The 13,925-nt window shown below is 39.1% G+C and overlaps 1 long non-coding RNA gene across 1 annotated transcript; it reads right to left on the bottom strand.

Moving 5' to 3' along the window:
• Nucleotides 1-5,703: 5,703 nt before the first annotated feature.
• On the bottom strand, nt 5,704-8,814 carry LOC147752803 (uncharacterized). Its single transcript, XR_015313073.1, has 4 exons — nt 8,663-8,814; nt 6,580-6,646; nt 6,274-6,428; nt 5,704-5,911 (listed from the first exon to the last, which is right to left on the bottom strand). It is a non-coding gene; the product is annotated as an uncharacterized LOC147752803 (long non-coding RNA).
• Between the last annotated feature and the right edge of the window lie 5,111 nt (nt 8,815-13,925).

The raw sequence follows: 13,925 nt of genomic DNA, 5'->3' as shown, positions 1-13,925 counted from the left end.
AAGCAACCGCGCCAGAATTTGAATACGCTCGATTGTGATTAATGCATTTAGCCTACTTCTATTTAATCTAGGATCAAACATGCATCTACCACTTCTGATCGAAATATTTGACGGGTTACTGATGACGTATAATTCTGCTGTGTCTAGTATTATCTGATGCAGTTATTGAATAATGCCGATTTTCACCGCGAGGACTGTAAATATGTAAAAAGATGTTGTCTCTAAGCCACCTTTCATTTTATAAGACTATTTAACATCCAAGACCTAATTGATATACCGTATCAATTAGGTTATTAATTCAATATTAACGTTAATTCAATATTAAATTCACGTAGTTTATAAAAAATGTATAGTCGCAGTTGCAAGAACGATTGACATTAATTAAGGGCATGACTCGCAATGAGCGCGAACTAATCAACCAACCATATCTTTTGTATTTATTATAATCTCACGTTGTAACATTCTCTAAAGTATAAACTATTGTTTATGGCAGTTTAACGACTAGAAAAATTGAGGAGCCGAAATGGTCTAAATGCCGACAGCTTTCTGTTTCGTTAAACATACGTCTGAACTGAACGCTCCATTGGTACGACGCGCTGAAGGTCCTCAGATCTAACAAAATAAGTACACACAAGCTGTAGAACGTCGAAGAGGCAACTGTGTATGTATATTTAATGCTAAACTTTATTATTCTTTATGCTGGTATGTATTTTTTTTAAGTAGTGTATTCCGGATCGAGAATTTAGGAAAGCACCTTTTGTACATTAGGAAAGCAATTCAACTTTTCGAAGATGCAGCGAGTCGCTTGCTAACGATTTCACGCAAAAAAGTCTCTATTTACATATTTATATCATATTACTGAAATTTAAAATCTTAATTATTATAACGATAGTTGCGTAGTTTTATCAAGCGGTGAAAAGTACGCGTTCCAAATAGCAAGGTTCAATTCAACTCGATAGAATCTATCTACCCATATCAGGCAGGATAATAACAATAGCACTTCATATAAACATATTCCCTAACAACTCTAACACGATAAGAAACAATGTGTTTCTTAAACTAGCTAAGAGACGGGATTTTCCAGCAACATTATACGTGAACATCGAGACGCATGGTGTCTATCTCTTTATTCCGCGCATTTAATACATATGCACAAACGTTCATGATCATTTGAAGTAACTCACTATAAGGGGTTAAATTATGACTAATTTATGATTCTTCGATTTTGGAGGGATTTCGGTTAGGAACACAGATAGTTGAAACAAGGGCATACCAGGTTCAAATGCAAAGATACGTGATGTAATATATTGCCCAAAGTAACACGAATGAGCATTGTATTACTCTAACCTATGATGCTTCTAGTTACTTATCACGTATATACCGAGTTGTAGCGTCTGCTAGTTTTAGTAAAGCTGCAGTTTGTTTGGCCTCGTCTTTAATATATCCATATGATCATTATATAGCTACCACGTATAGGACATAATAACAAAGATAAACGTAGTCAAAAAGTTGCGCTTTGTATATTATCTGTGTTATAGACCGATGCATGCATTTTGTTTAAAATAAAACAGAAAGTCGACCTTCCTGTTTGAGCGGTAACGAGAAAACTATCTCCTTTTAAATTTGATGTGGCGTTAGTACTGAATTAATTAATTTTAGTTAGAGGTTTTTATTTAGTTTAGAAGGTACCTGCCAAACACATTCTTAATATATAAGTAATAATGTTCGAATGTACAATTTTTTCTCATAACTGGGAGAACAAAGGCATTATGTAGTTACAAATGAAACCATTTCTGATTTTCTTAAATCCCTGGACTTTATGTGGGCGCTAATGCGATAACGCTAATGATTCTTCTTTTTTTCCATTGCCTGTAAACGGCCAAGACGTAATTACTTTTTTCGTAAGTTTACAATGCTTTCACCTCATAATCTTGTACGCATCGTGACCAGACGTTAGCTCTTTTTATGTTTTAATGTATACCATGACACAGGTTCCGTGGTGTCTATAAGCCTTGTAAAAATATCTGAAAGCTTGTTATTGAGCAAATTCCTTCTTTACCTGTGTATCGCCTATAGTCAGCCTTTTACCTCTTTTTCGTGCCGTCTTAGGAAGGCTGGTTATCTCGCAAGAAACGGAGCTCGTTTTGAGTGACACAAGTGTATATCGTGCACGCTTTATTGATGGATTTTCACGGTCTACCTCGTTACATGTGCTCTACTATTTCTAAATTTACGGTAGGAGTACAGTTGGTACGCTTCAGTACGAGGCAGCACATTGACATAGTAATGCGTGCAGCTTCAATCATGCACGTAGATGAATGCACGCTTAAATACGTCAATAAAATGAAAGAAAAGGCGAATGTGCGCCAACAGATTGAAAGTGATACCCTGCTAATAAAATCTGAGTCAATACAGACGTATTTTTTATGTTTAATAGTGCTTTGAAGCTAGTATGTATATGAAGCTCAAAGGTCAAGGATACCACTATTAAGTAGAACCGACGAGTAACGAACGAGATGGTCGGTTTAGACCGTTGCGCTCTCTGTATAATATGTCAGGCTGCACAATGCTAACGTAACTTTAATGAACACTTTGCGAAGAATGTTTTAATTATAGCTTTTTACGTATTGTATGTGTATAGATTTTTTGTATGAAAGCTTGTTTGGTTCTTTGTTCCAATTGACAGCGGCCGTACCCATTGCAACCAACAATACGACTTTCACGTTTCTTCGTATATAGGCGCACAGGTATCGTAGGTTTATACCGATGCAACAGATTGAATAGTCAAGAATCGATGAAAAGAAACATAGCGTTAAACAAAAATCTGGTAGTTTCTCTCTATATCCACTGAGATCTATAATTCATTTGAAGCGGATGCTTTCTATTTGGTAATAAAATGGTAACGCCGAAATCTCTACAAAAAAAAAATTACTAAAAAAGCTACGTTCCAGTTATCTAGCCTGCACCGATTCCAAACAATTAGCACTATGCGTGTACATACTGGCCTGTATACATTGTGCGTATATATACATGTATAAAGCGAAAGAAAGCGCCTATTACTCACGCACATAGTTAATTAATTATTATGTACATATTTGCCGTCACGCTCCATGACCATAAACTAGTTAATCAAACAATAAAAAAATGCTTGTTAAATTAAACTGTCTCTATGTTCGCCGTTGGGCATTCCATTAGACGATTAGGTGGCCTCCAGCATGAAAAGACGTCTGTCTGTCAGTGCCTGGGTTCGAACCCAGACCAGAACGCGTCCGTTAGATTAGCAGGCAGGCATGCTCTTCACTAAGGTATCACAGAAACGAAGTCGTTACAGCTCTCTCGCCTCTTCTAAATCACACCAAACAAAGACCTGCTTTATGTATGTAATTTTTGAAATCTTTTTTGGCGGGCCCCATCCTGCCAACGGCATGCATCATGCGACAAGTCTGATTAATAAAGAAATAAACAATACTTTTTTAGTTCGTGGTTTCATAATACGCGCGTATTTCCATACGTTATTTAGTTTAACTTTAACGGTTATTAATGACGTTTTAGTTTACATTGAACCGAAAAATCCTGGAATTTATTTGAAGAAAGTTTCAACTTTCCGTTCTTATATTTATCTACAGGAATGCTTTCGGGCACTTTTTATCGTAATACAAAATTTCACTTTCTGCATATTATTATACATGGCTCACTTATCTCGATCCGGCGTCTAACTCCCTTCAGACTAAATACAAACCGTTTTGTTGTCCTGCGCCTCGTACGCTATCTCTGGCGTATAAAAGCAGCTGAATAACAGTAGTTATCTCTCCTTTACCGTTGTTATATTTGGTATTTTTTCAAGCAACTGAAGTCTTTGAATCGCTTTGAATTCTGGCGATCTTCGAATTTGAATATCCGGTGAACTGTGGTACTATCAACATCGCAGTAAACATTAACTTATTTCTAAGTCATATCACAACCCCTGTATTACTGGTCTTTAAGCAGTCACACCCACGTATCGCTAATCGTAAACGATCAGTTACTTTCTAGTTACTGTTCGATGTTCGTCTGCTAAAACATCGTATTGTCACTGCTCCTTAGCTTTCTTATTTTGCAGAATGTTATCGCGTGCCTTCGCTCACTGATATTTGAACAGCTTATTTAGATCCAATCCTGTGTCTATGAAAGACGTTTGTAGTGCAGCTCGCCAATTTTCTCTGAGGCTTTGACAAGTTGTGCGATCGCCATATTAAGTACCCTTTTAGGTCTAAGTTTATCAGTATATAACTTATTTTCGCTTTTCAATGCACACAGAGATACACATACATTACATCACATGGCCCTCACATGGTTTGCCGGCCACACGCGTCCACATCCGGAAATATCCTTTGATAACTTCTTCAATACTGGTCCTTTGTTTCCACTTCCTGTTAGCTTTCCTTCATTGCGTCTTAGTTCAGACAGCCAATTGTGCCACAGAGTAAGCAGCGATTCTAAAGTTATCCTGACAATAAACACCCATAACATTACTGTTTTGCGTCTTGATTAGCTGGAAGTTTTCCGTTCTATATTAGCTATCTTTTTTTGCACAGGTTTTGTAACGAGTGGACCTCTGTTACGATTATCAATAATAGGACCAGTTCGGAAATAGGTCTTTATACTTAAAACAATAAATTCAGCGATACCACGACCAAGGTTGGATAAAAATATATATAATTCTTGTGAATAGTACGACTACGTAAATAATGACGATAGAAAAAGCAAAAATACAATACGCTTAGTTGTTTTGGGATTACGAATAGATAATTTCGTAGGCTTCTTATAGTCGATAATTTATTTTAAAGGTCGACGGGTGGTAATATTTGACAGAAAATGCTAATTCTCACTATATAAATGTAAACGGTGTTCCAAAAGGTTCAAGGTTTATTTGGGTGCCATGGAATTGGGATACACAGAGAGTAAGTAAAACAAAATGGTATTCTAGCTTTACGTTGGAATACCATTTTGTTGTTGAAAGTTGAAACGTTTGCCTTTGGAAGAGTATCAGCAGAGATTTTCACTTTGTTTTTCTTTTCTTTGTAAAAATACAAATATAGTAACACGTATGTGGAACAAAGAAAGCGAAGACAATCCCCAAAAGGCTTTCTTTCTTTCTTTCTTAATTTCCTCATCTTTTTACTGGTTTTAATCAAAATTTGGATTCTCCGAAGTTAAATTCTTATAAAAGATTGCTTTTTTTCGGAAATACAAGGGAGCATCTGAATTGTTATTAATAGACAATGAAAAAAAAAAACACAGCATGGTAGATTCCCTTCAAAAAGATAAATTTTGATTCGTCTTCCGTAGGATCGTGTAACTTACTGAACGCATAATGGGTACAATGATCAATAGTTCGAGTCTATTTTTAATCTAATTTATTCTTGTTCTTTCTGCCATGTATCTTTTTTAGACTAACTGTGCAATAAAAGAAGGCGTACAAATTTATTTAGCGGCCTAATATTAAGGGGATTCTGTCTTTTCTATCTTTTAAATCAAATATGCTCTCCCTCGTAAGTGAAACAAGGTTAATTTTAACTCTTATTTAAGATTTCTGAAACATGTTAATGTATCATACACAGTTTTGTTTTTAAAAATATATACAACCTTCAAAAAATATATTTAGAACACAAAATTTACTAAGACTTCATTCATGGGCCAAAGTGAGAAAGAAAACAAAAGAAGTTTGTAATGTACACATTCATCAAAAGATGTAATAAAATATAAACTTTATTTAGGTGGAATAAAGAAATTAGACGCGTCGCCACCGTCCACCGCTCCCGCTTCAAACGATATTCTCTCAGAGCTGCGTTTTTCAAGAAAGAGCCGCTGTCTTTTTTCTTATGAGTGGACTCCATATACTGCGTTGGCACTGTCCCTTAGAGATCGCGCACTTCAATCACAAACAACAGTTAAACGTAGCTGAATATTAGGCATAACAAATGAATAAGATTTCCCATTGTATTAATAGGAACCAGATAACGCACGAGCTTGGACAATCATGGTCAGTCGCTTTAAAACTCCCGCCTAGATGGATCAATGTCATCCGCTATCTCTATATGTACTGCCGTTGAGGCTAAAAGGCCATGCTGTAGATTTAGGCCCCATCGTTAGACAAACAGCACAACTGACGTGAAACAGCGTAAATTTTCCCTGTTCCAAAATCGTAATCCGATCATCAGTTAAATAGAAACGCAATTCCCAACGGACTAACTACTCGTAAATGCAGCGAACCTTTTTTTGCCATTCGTTTACCTGAAAGCCCTCGGGGCAACAATGAACGTAGTCCGAGCAACAAACCGCGTTTGAGTACGGGCAGCAACCATATATACCACTTGTCATAACACAACAAGTCGTATAATCTGGACAGTACCTTTGGTCCGGACACATAATAAACGTCAAGTTCAACTCTACAAGCACATGCGTAAAAGTTTGTTAGGCCTAAAATTGAACAATTGCTGCGTATATATGCATGCTTGTAAACCAGGTACCTAACCTATTTTATGGCAATGGAAATCAAAACGTTTGCAGTATGTGTGCAGGTGGCTTGAAGATTATTACCTTTACTGACTGGATAAACGCCTGCGATGGTGACGAAAAACACCAAAAAACTAAAGATGGATTTCATCTGAAAAACACAAATTTAGGAATAAATCTTATTTTGGAAATATCAGGAAGAAGAACAAGTCTGAATTGGTCACAAACAATCCGGATAATAACAATACTCTCTGGAGGAATTAAGTGAGGCGTTAAATAAACATCTGAAACACAAGTTCACAATGACCTGACGATGAGCTTCAACAGTAGAATAGACCTTGGCAGGCGTATATAGACTGAATAAGTGAGTGCAGTCGGTACTTAGTTAAATAGACTCAAATATCGTATTAACTGTTCCAAACCTGTTCCAGCCTTCAAGGCTGTTGGCTCAAGATTAAAGTTTAATACCTTCAAACGGTTCTTAACTCATGAAAATGGCACAGTTCTACTTCACACTGGTATTAGTGCAATGGTCTATAAACAAGTATAGTTGTGAACCTCAGTATGTTGTGGACCGCCTCTTTGTAGCGGTAACTGTCGTGACTCTTCGAAGCGTATTTCCGATGCAGTTTTTACCTGTGTCAGCGATGGAGGTCTAGCAAATTAGCAAGCCACGGCTCTACCTAGGCGTCGTTGGAAGCGAGTGACCTTGACCTCTATGACAAGGCGCCCCATCGTGCATCAAGATGAAGTTACCGTTAGGAAATGATTCCCGTATCTGTATCAGCATCTTACTCTCGATAACCGCAGATTTTCCCGTCCCCCTAGTATTTCCTGTGCGAAATATATCATCCCAGTGCCTTTTCAACTACATCACCATTTTTGATGAATGCACGATTTGCGGCATGAGGCAGCTTTCGGAAAATCGTTCGCCAACACGTTTTAAAGCATAACGCTCTTTCAAAACGAGATTCGCCTGAAAAGCAAACCTGTGCCAGTTCTTAGCAGTGTTTGACTTGCTTTCTGAATGAAAACGGGTTTGTTTCAGTCGAGCATTCAGTCGGCATCTGGCTGGCAAGTCGACGGCTCTTGAGCCAGCCTTGCTAACAACCTTCGATGCTAGATAGCATGAGACACTCCAGCAATTGTACGCTGCTGATTTTTTTTTGACGAAATAGTCTGCTAATCAGCTCCTTGTTCCTCTTTCTACTTTACGCACACAAAAATACACATATTCACTAGATAACATTCAAAACGGTCATGGTCACTTGAACACCCACAGGTGTCCCCAATTGTCGCGTAAGACGGACAGCTGGAACCAAGTGCGTGCTATCAATGCTAGGAGATGTTCGCGTCAAGCGTATGTGCTCGATTCGTTGAAATCCAATTTATCGCCTGCCTGCGATCGTTCACATACATCACGTGAGCTTTATCTATCACGTCGTTTGTCAGGAGTTTAAAATTGCTTGCCAACGTAAAATCATACCGCTTTTATAAGCCAAAAGCAGTTCCAGAGTAGCTCGCTTCAGTGTTGCGTAGCTGGCACTTAGACACTGGTGATTTTCAAAGCATTATTAGTGCACAGTTATACTTGTATCTCTCACGTAAGATCCCTCCCTAATATAAACGTGATTCTGTAAAGGATCTATGCTTTGCAAGAAAATAGAGTATATGGTTCCTGCAAGTCGCTGTATTCGACTGCTAATCTTAGGACGCGTTGTGGTCTAGTTCCGAACTCATATGGCAGAGACACATACGGTTCATCATTTCGTGCTGCCAGCCAGCCAATTGTCTATCCGATCGAATGCCTACCAGCGATACCGGACGTAAAACTCAAAACAGAGAGGGTTCAATAAATTCAAACACTTTCTACAGCATGGAAAATCCATATAGTCTGCGTAAACTTGCTATCGACGGTACAGTGAACGGTGGGCATAACATGCATACGAACAGACGCAGGAAGTGGGCATTATCTATATGCAGTGTTTTGATTCGGGCGCACTGGCGTTTAATGAAAGACGCCCCGAACGTAGCCATTTTCTTGTGTCCGGAAGGGATCAAAGACAGGGACAAAGTCACCCACCGTTACATTCGGCCAATACGCTTTTTTCTTTTAAAAAAAAAACCTCTATTCTCACTACGAAAGCTTTCTTACGATGATTCTTACGATGGCTCTTTGCGGAAAGGATCGAAAAGATCGATGACACTTTCAGTCAACTCAACGTGGACACTCAGGCAGCGATCACTGCAATGTATGTATCCTAACACTAGAGACGCAGTTGTGCCGTCGCCACTAGTTGATCAAGGGGGCATTGCCATCATTTCGCACGCTTACGTAAGCTGGCGGCAAAGTTAAGGAGGGGGCGATATTAAGGCGGTTAAAGGAGAGGGCAAAAACTCTTTGTCTATCTCTTCAGATCTATCCGTTAGGCAGCACTCTAAGCGACAAAGATGGTGCTGCTACCGCCGTTAGTTTTGAGGAGAAGCGAAACTTGAGTTCTTAGTTTGGTAAGAGCTCGTACACCCGTAGAGAAAGACACAGCTAGACTAAATGGTAAAATGGAAGCTCGAGATTTACCCGTTGATTAATTCGTTTTGCGATGAGAAGAAAGAAAGACACCTACAACGACTCTAAGAGAAACAGAAAGGCCCAATGCGTGAGATCAACGTTGGCACTGGTAGCTATTATTGACAGACGGGCATAACACGCACCCTTATGTCGATTGATACGTTTGCAAAAAATTCGGTCAGCTTTTGTTTGTTGTTTAAATCTCGTGTAACATTTCCATTCAGAGCGGACTTTTCCGTGTTTCTGATGGCGCTTGTGCTACTAATCCTGATCTGTATATCTCCAAACTGCTGCCTGCAGCGTTTCCTGTCAAGGCTTTGGATGATTATGCGTAGACATATCGTGATGATGAGCCGACAGCACACTCCGGACCAAAAAGCCTCTTCGCTGTTTGACTCACACGCATCCGATATTTGTTGTCGGTAGCAAAGACGTGACAATCAAAAACGTACTAGATAGGTACAAAAAGTGCCATGATGATAATCGGCAAAGCGATATAGTCAACATGTTAACAGCAAACATTTTCAGTGTTGGCGAAGGGGTAAAATGCAACCTTTGTTGTTAATAAAATGAGTTTGAATACCTTCCAAGTCACGCCTGTAGCGAAATTTTTAGGTGATTTTGCTTTGAGCATTGGCTTATGCAATACATCTTAAATTGCCGCTATATATATATATATATATATATGTGTATATATCTATATTCACTAGCCAGTGTAGGCACTGAGTCCTGCAGCAAGAGATAATCGTTTTCAATTAACTTGATTAGCTTAATTAAGACTAGTTCAGAAGTATGTAAAACGCTTTCGAGCCCAGCAGTTAGATCTCTTCGGAGTAAAAAATTCAGACAACCAGTGCTAGCCGCTACTACAAATATGGTGTCCTTCATACGCCCGTTGTATCCATAGTGGACAGAGCAAACCCCTATCGAATAGGCTCCTGAGCTGAGTTGAGATTTTTTTCTATAGAGTATAGCTGATAATAGTGTTGAAATAGTAGTTAGCTGATTTATACGGGGCAATGGAGGCCGAATGTGTTATAATAGTAAAATAATGTTTTTTGATACACCGCGATCTATCCTGCTTAGTTGTAACCATAGCCGTGATAATAGTTACGAGGCATAGGCTTCGTGCGTCAACAAGCAATGCCACCTGTTGAAATTGAGCCGTTCACGACACGCCATAGGATTTTGATGCTAAATCCATCGTTCAGCATTTAGCGACAATTTTATTGAAGCTTATAGTACTATATCAAACAGTACGTCTAGTTTGTCGCTTGCCATTGGACGCATGATCGATTTTCACAGCTAGTGGCTGGCTGCTCTCGAAATATTAAATAACCAAATGGATTCCAGCATAGTATTAACGATCATTCTCTCACGTGAACCTAAGTCAACACTAGATAGGTTAAAGGTTACTGCTCATGCTATCACAACGCAACTCTGCCAGCTTGCTTCTAAGCGAGTAAAACAAACGGCTTTAGATTACACGAACTAAGCCCTTGTCGTGGCGCTAGGGATCATCATGGCTCTTAGAAAGGCACAGGGCAGACCTATTATGTCGACGACCTTTCCAAAAAACAAACACCATTTCTAGAAGCAGTGACGCCGGGGGTTGAACGATGCTTCTTACACGAGGTCCAAAAAGACGCTGGTTCCAGATGGTTAAACGTATCGACATGCTTAACCGTAGCGAGTTGCATTCTATCGGTGCACGAAGTGATCTAACAACGGAGTTAATACTTATATGAACTATTGTTAAAATGCAACATCCTGAAAAAAGCAGTAGTTTACACGTGTACAAACACCCGGGAGACTGCATCGTTCCCCGTCGATAGGGAAGTTATCCGGTCTCGGCTTAGCCTTTACGTGGTCCATATTTGTCCTGGAATATGTTGGAGGGACGTTGTGATCATTGCGTGCCCTAAGGACATGTGAGGCAGACACGTTTGTCGACATATTAAAAGGGTCGACCTAACAACATTTTGTTGTTTTATTGTCCAGGTGGGTTTCTCGCGCTGTACCTCATATATAACTGTGATATGTGCAAGGAGAATAGTTATTTGATGACCGTTCTTTTTCCAAATACGGTTACAAACTTTGAGTCGGCGTAGCCCTTCGCTTGACACCGTGAATCGGGTTAGGGTTCCGTGGCGCTGTACAAGTAAATGCAGTCATGTTATCGATCAAAGAATATTTTATAGTTGGAAATATGTCTTTCACAGTTGGGGGTCTATCTGCAGATGGCTGTTGTACGAAACGTCATCGAATACGCTTCACTTGATGAACTAATTTCTATTAGACGAATAGAGTTGGCGCATACTTGTACGGGATGGTTTGTCAATAGATATCCAAACTCGAGGTCCGATCGATAAGAATCGGCTTTCAATCACTGTGAAGCGGGACGATTGTTGACGTTTACGTTGTAAAGGGCCGAATATCAATGCTCCTATGTGTGAAAAGTTTTAAATCGGTTTTCGAACTGTTATTTGTGGCCCTCTAGTTTTGCGTCTGTTGTTCCCCTATAAATCGGATCTAAATTTTAGTGTTTGCAAACGCAGGTTTGGATACGTCTAGCTGTCACTGATACAGTGTCTTTTGCCGTATGGCCTGTGGACTACTTTCCGAGTCCTATTTTATGCGTACAAACCTGACGCTGTGTGCAAAACAATTGAGTCATTTTTGTGTGAATCATTGCCCTCAACGTCATTCTTAATACTTGAGGAAGATTATTACTTCATTGGCAGACTAACACACAGCGCTAGTTGCTAGAAAATGTACATTGTCTTGATATTTTTTAAACACCTAGCCTATAGTCAGCTACATTGTGGTGCTAAACGTGTATGCAGACGGAAAGCTAAGTGCTGCACAAAATATTATTGAGTATAGGCAAAATGTATTAGTCACTTCCTAGACTCTCGCAGGCCGCCCAGTGGTGGGTCGTAGGCGAAGTCTGAAATAACGATCTCTAATCTATCGCCTGAAATCGTGGTAGTGACTATAGACGATACCTCTTTGGTTACCTAGTCATTGTCTTCAATATCGAATAGATTGCTTTTCTTGGACTTATTATACCGTTCAAGTGTAATACGCAATTATTCCAGAAATAGTCGTATTTTGCTATGTAGTCTATGTGTATAAACTTGACGCTTGTTCTAACCAAATATCGGGAATGCACATAAGTCACAAAAAAATTTCTCACCATAATTCAGTAGTCCACTTCACAAATCGTTTCCAAGTTAGGGACTAAAACAGTACCCATAACGTGGCGTTAACGTCAAAAACGGCCTAGATTTTACCTATTTGAATATATACAGTGTTGTAGTGTACTCATAAAGTGCTCCTTAACAGACGACAGGGTCAAAAATACGTACTTTTTTTTCGGCAGCTACTTGTCCTTCTCTACAGTGTGAAACGGTAGTGCAGTCAAAAATACAAGGTCGCTCAAGTAATGACCACGTAGCGGCTAAACGGTATTAGTAGAATATTAATAATTAAAGAAAAAAGAAACTAGATTAAGATAATACAACTGCTATTTGAAGCTTCTTTATCAGGGAACTTGTTACCAAGTGACTCTAATTCGTGACGGAAGACGATTGGCTTCAAATACGCCCTTATCTTTTTTATAAACAAAGAGAAATCTTTTTATGTTCCTACGTGCTTAATTTTAACCTTAGAGACTCAGTCGTCCAAGCAAATGAAGCAGATTATTAATTTTTATACTCTAATTTACCTATTACGCAAAACGTCTCATTGTAACAAGGAAGCATATCGTACCGTAAAAATATTTTACGTCAAGTGTGCGGAAGTGTTCGTCATTTACGTCCGTTCGTGTCATCCGAGACGAAATCTCTAGCGGCCGAACATGGCACGAGTTCGATAATAACGGTAGCAAACTGGTAAGAAGGGAAACAAACAAACGTCTCCATCGAAACGCATATACGAAAATGACGACGTAATTGCGTGTTGGAAGGCGTCTACGGCATGAACAGATACTACGACCTTAGGACTCGAACGCAACAACTTGGCAAGTAAATAAAACTAGCCAAAATTATTCAAGTGTTAACGAGGTGCTGAAGACTTTATGCATCAATGAAGCTATGAAATGATTAGTATTGAAGTGCCAGCGATACTTCTACTTCTTCGGATGCCTATTTATGTGCGGAGAACAGAAAATATAGCTTTTTGCGCATACACCCCCCCCCCCCCGTTTAGTCGCGTTTGGCAAAGGCCAATATGTTCTCCGAATAGACCACTCAGTCAAATCAAAACCAAACAATCCACTCAATTAATAGAGATCACTTAGCAGAAACAAACCTGTAACCCTTCACTAGAGACCGCAGAAATTACTAATATATATATATATATATAGCCCGCACTATTTCGTTGTACCAGTGCAAGATTCAAAACAGAATAAAGCAAAACTCAGAACCTGTGTCTGATGTTGAAACAGTTCCTTTCTGGATTCGTTGCTGGCCGTGGCCACCACTTATTTGCTGACTCGAGTATCTACTCCATGTTAAGTCTGTTTTATTTACTTCACTCAGTCATCAATGTTAAGCAAGTATTTTTATGAATATGGGTTTATTCGGGGCTACTTAAAATGACGGAAAATTTGAATAAGCTTTAAGCTACGATTTTAGGCTTAGATGATTGAGTCTTTTCCCGTCGACGGGATCGGAAGGTTGAATCTCCCGATTGGTATACTGGCCTTAACAAGCACATGTTCAGTGAAATAACAGCAATTGTAAATAGTTATGTAAAGACAATGAATGTATGTGTGCTTTAGGCGATTTAAAAGTCATTCGAATCCTCTCGAGATACCTAATATACTACCACGAAGTAAACTCAGATTCATTTTCAT

The sequence above is a fragment of the Varroa jacobsoni genome, unplaced genomic scaffold, assembly GCF_002532875.2.
Source record: "Varroa jacobsoni isolate VJ856 unplaced genomic scaffold, vjacob_1.0 scaffold_973, whole genome shotgun sequence".
Classification (NCBI taxonomy): Eukaryota; Metazoa; Arthropoda; class Arachnida; order Mesostigmata; family Varroidae; genus Varroa; species Varroa jacobsoni.
Note: the sequence above shows the minus strand (reverse complement) of the source record. Positions and strands in the feature narration are given on the sequence as shown.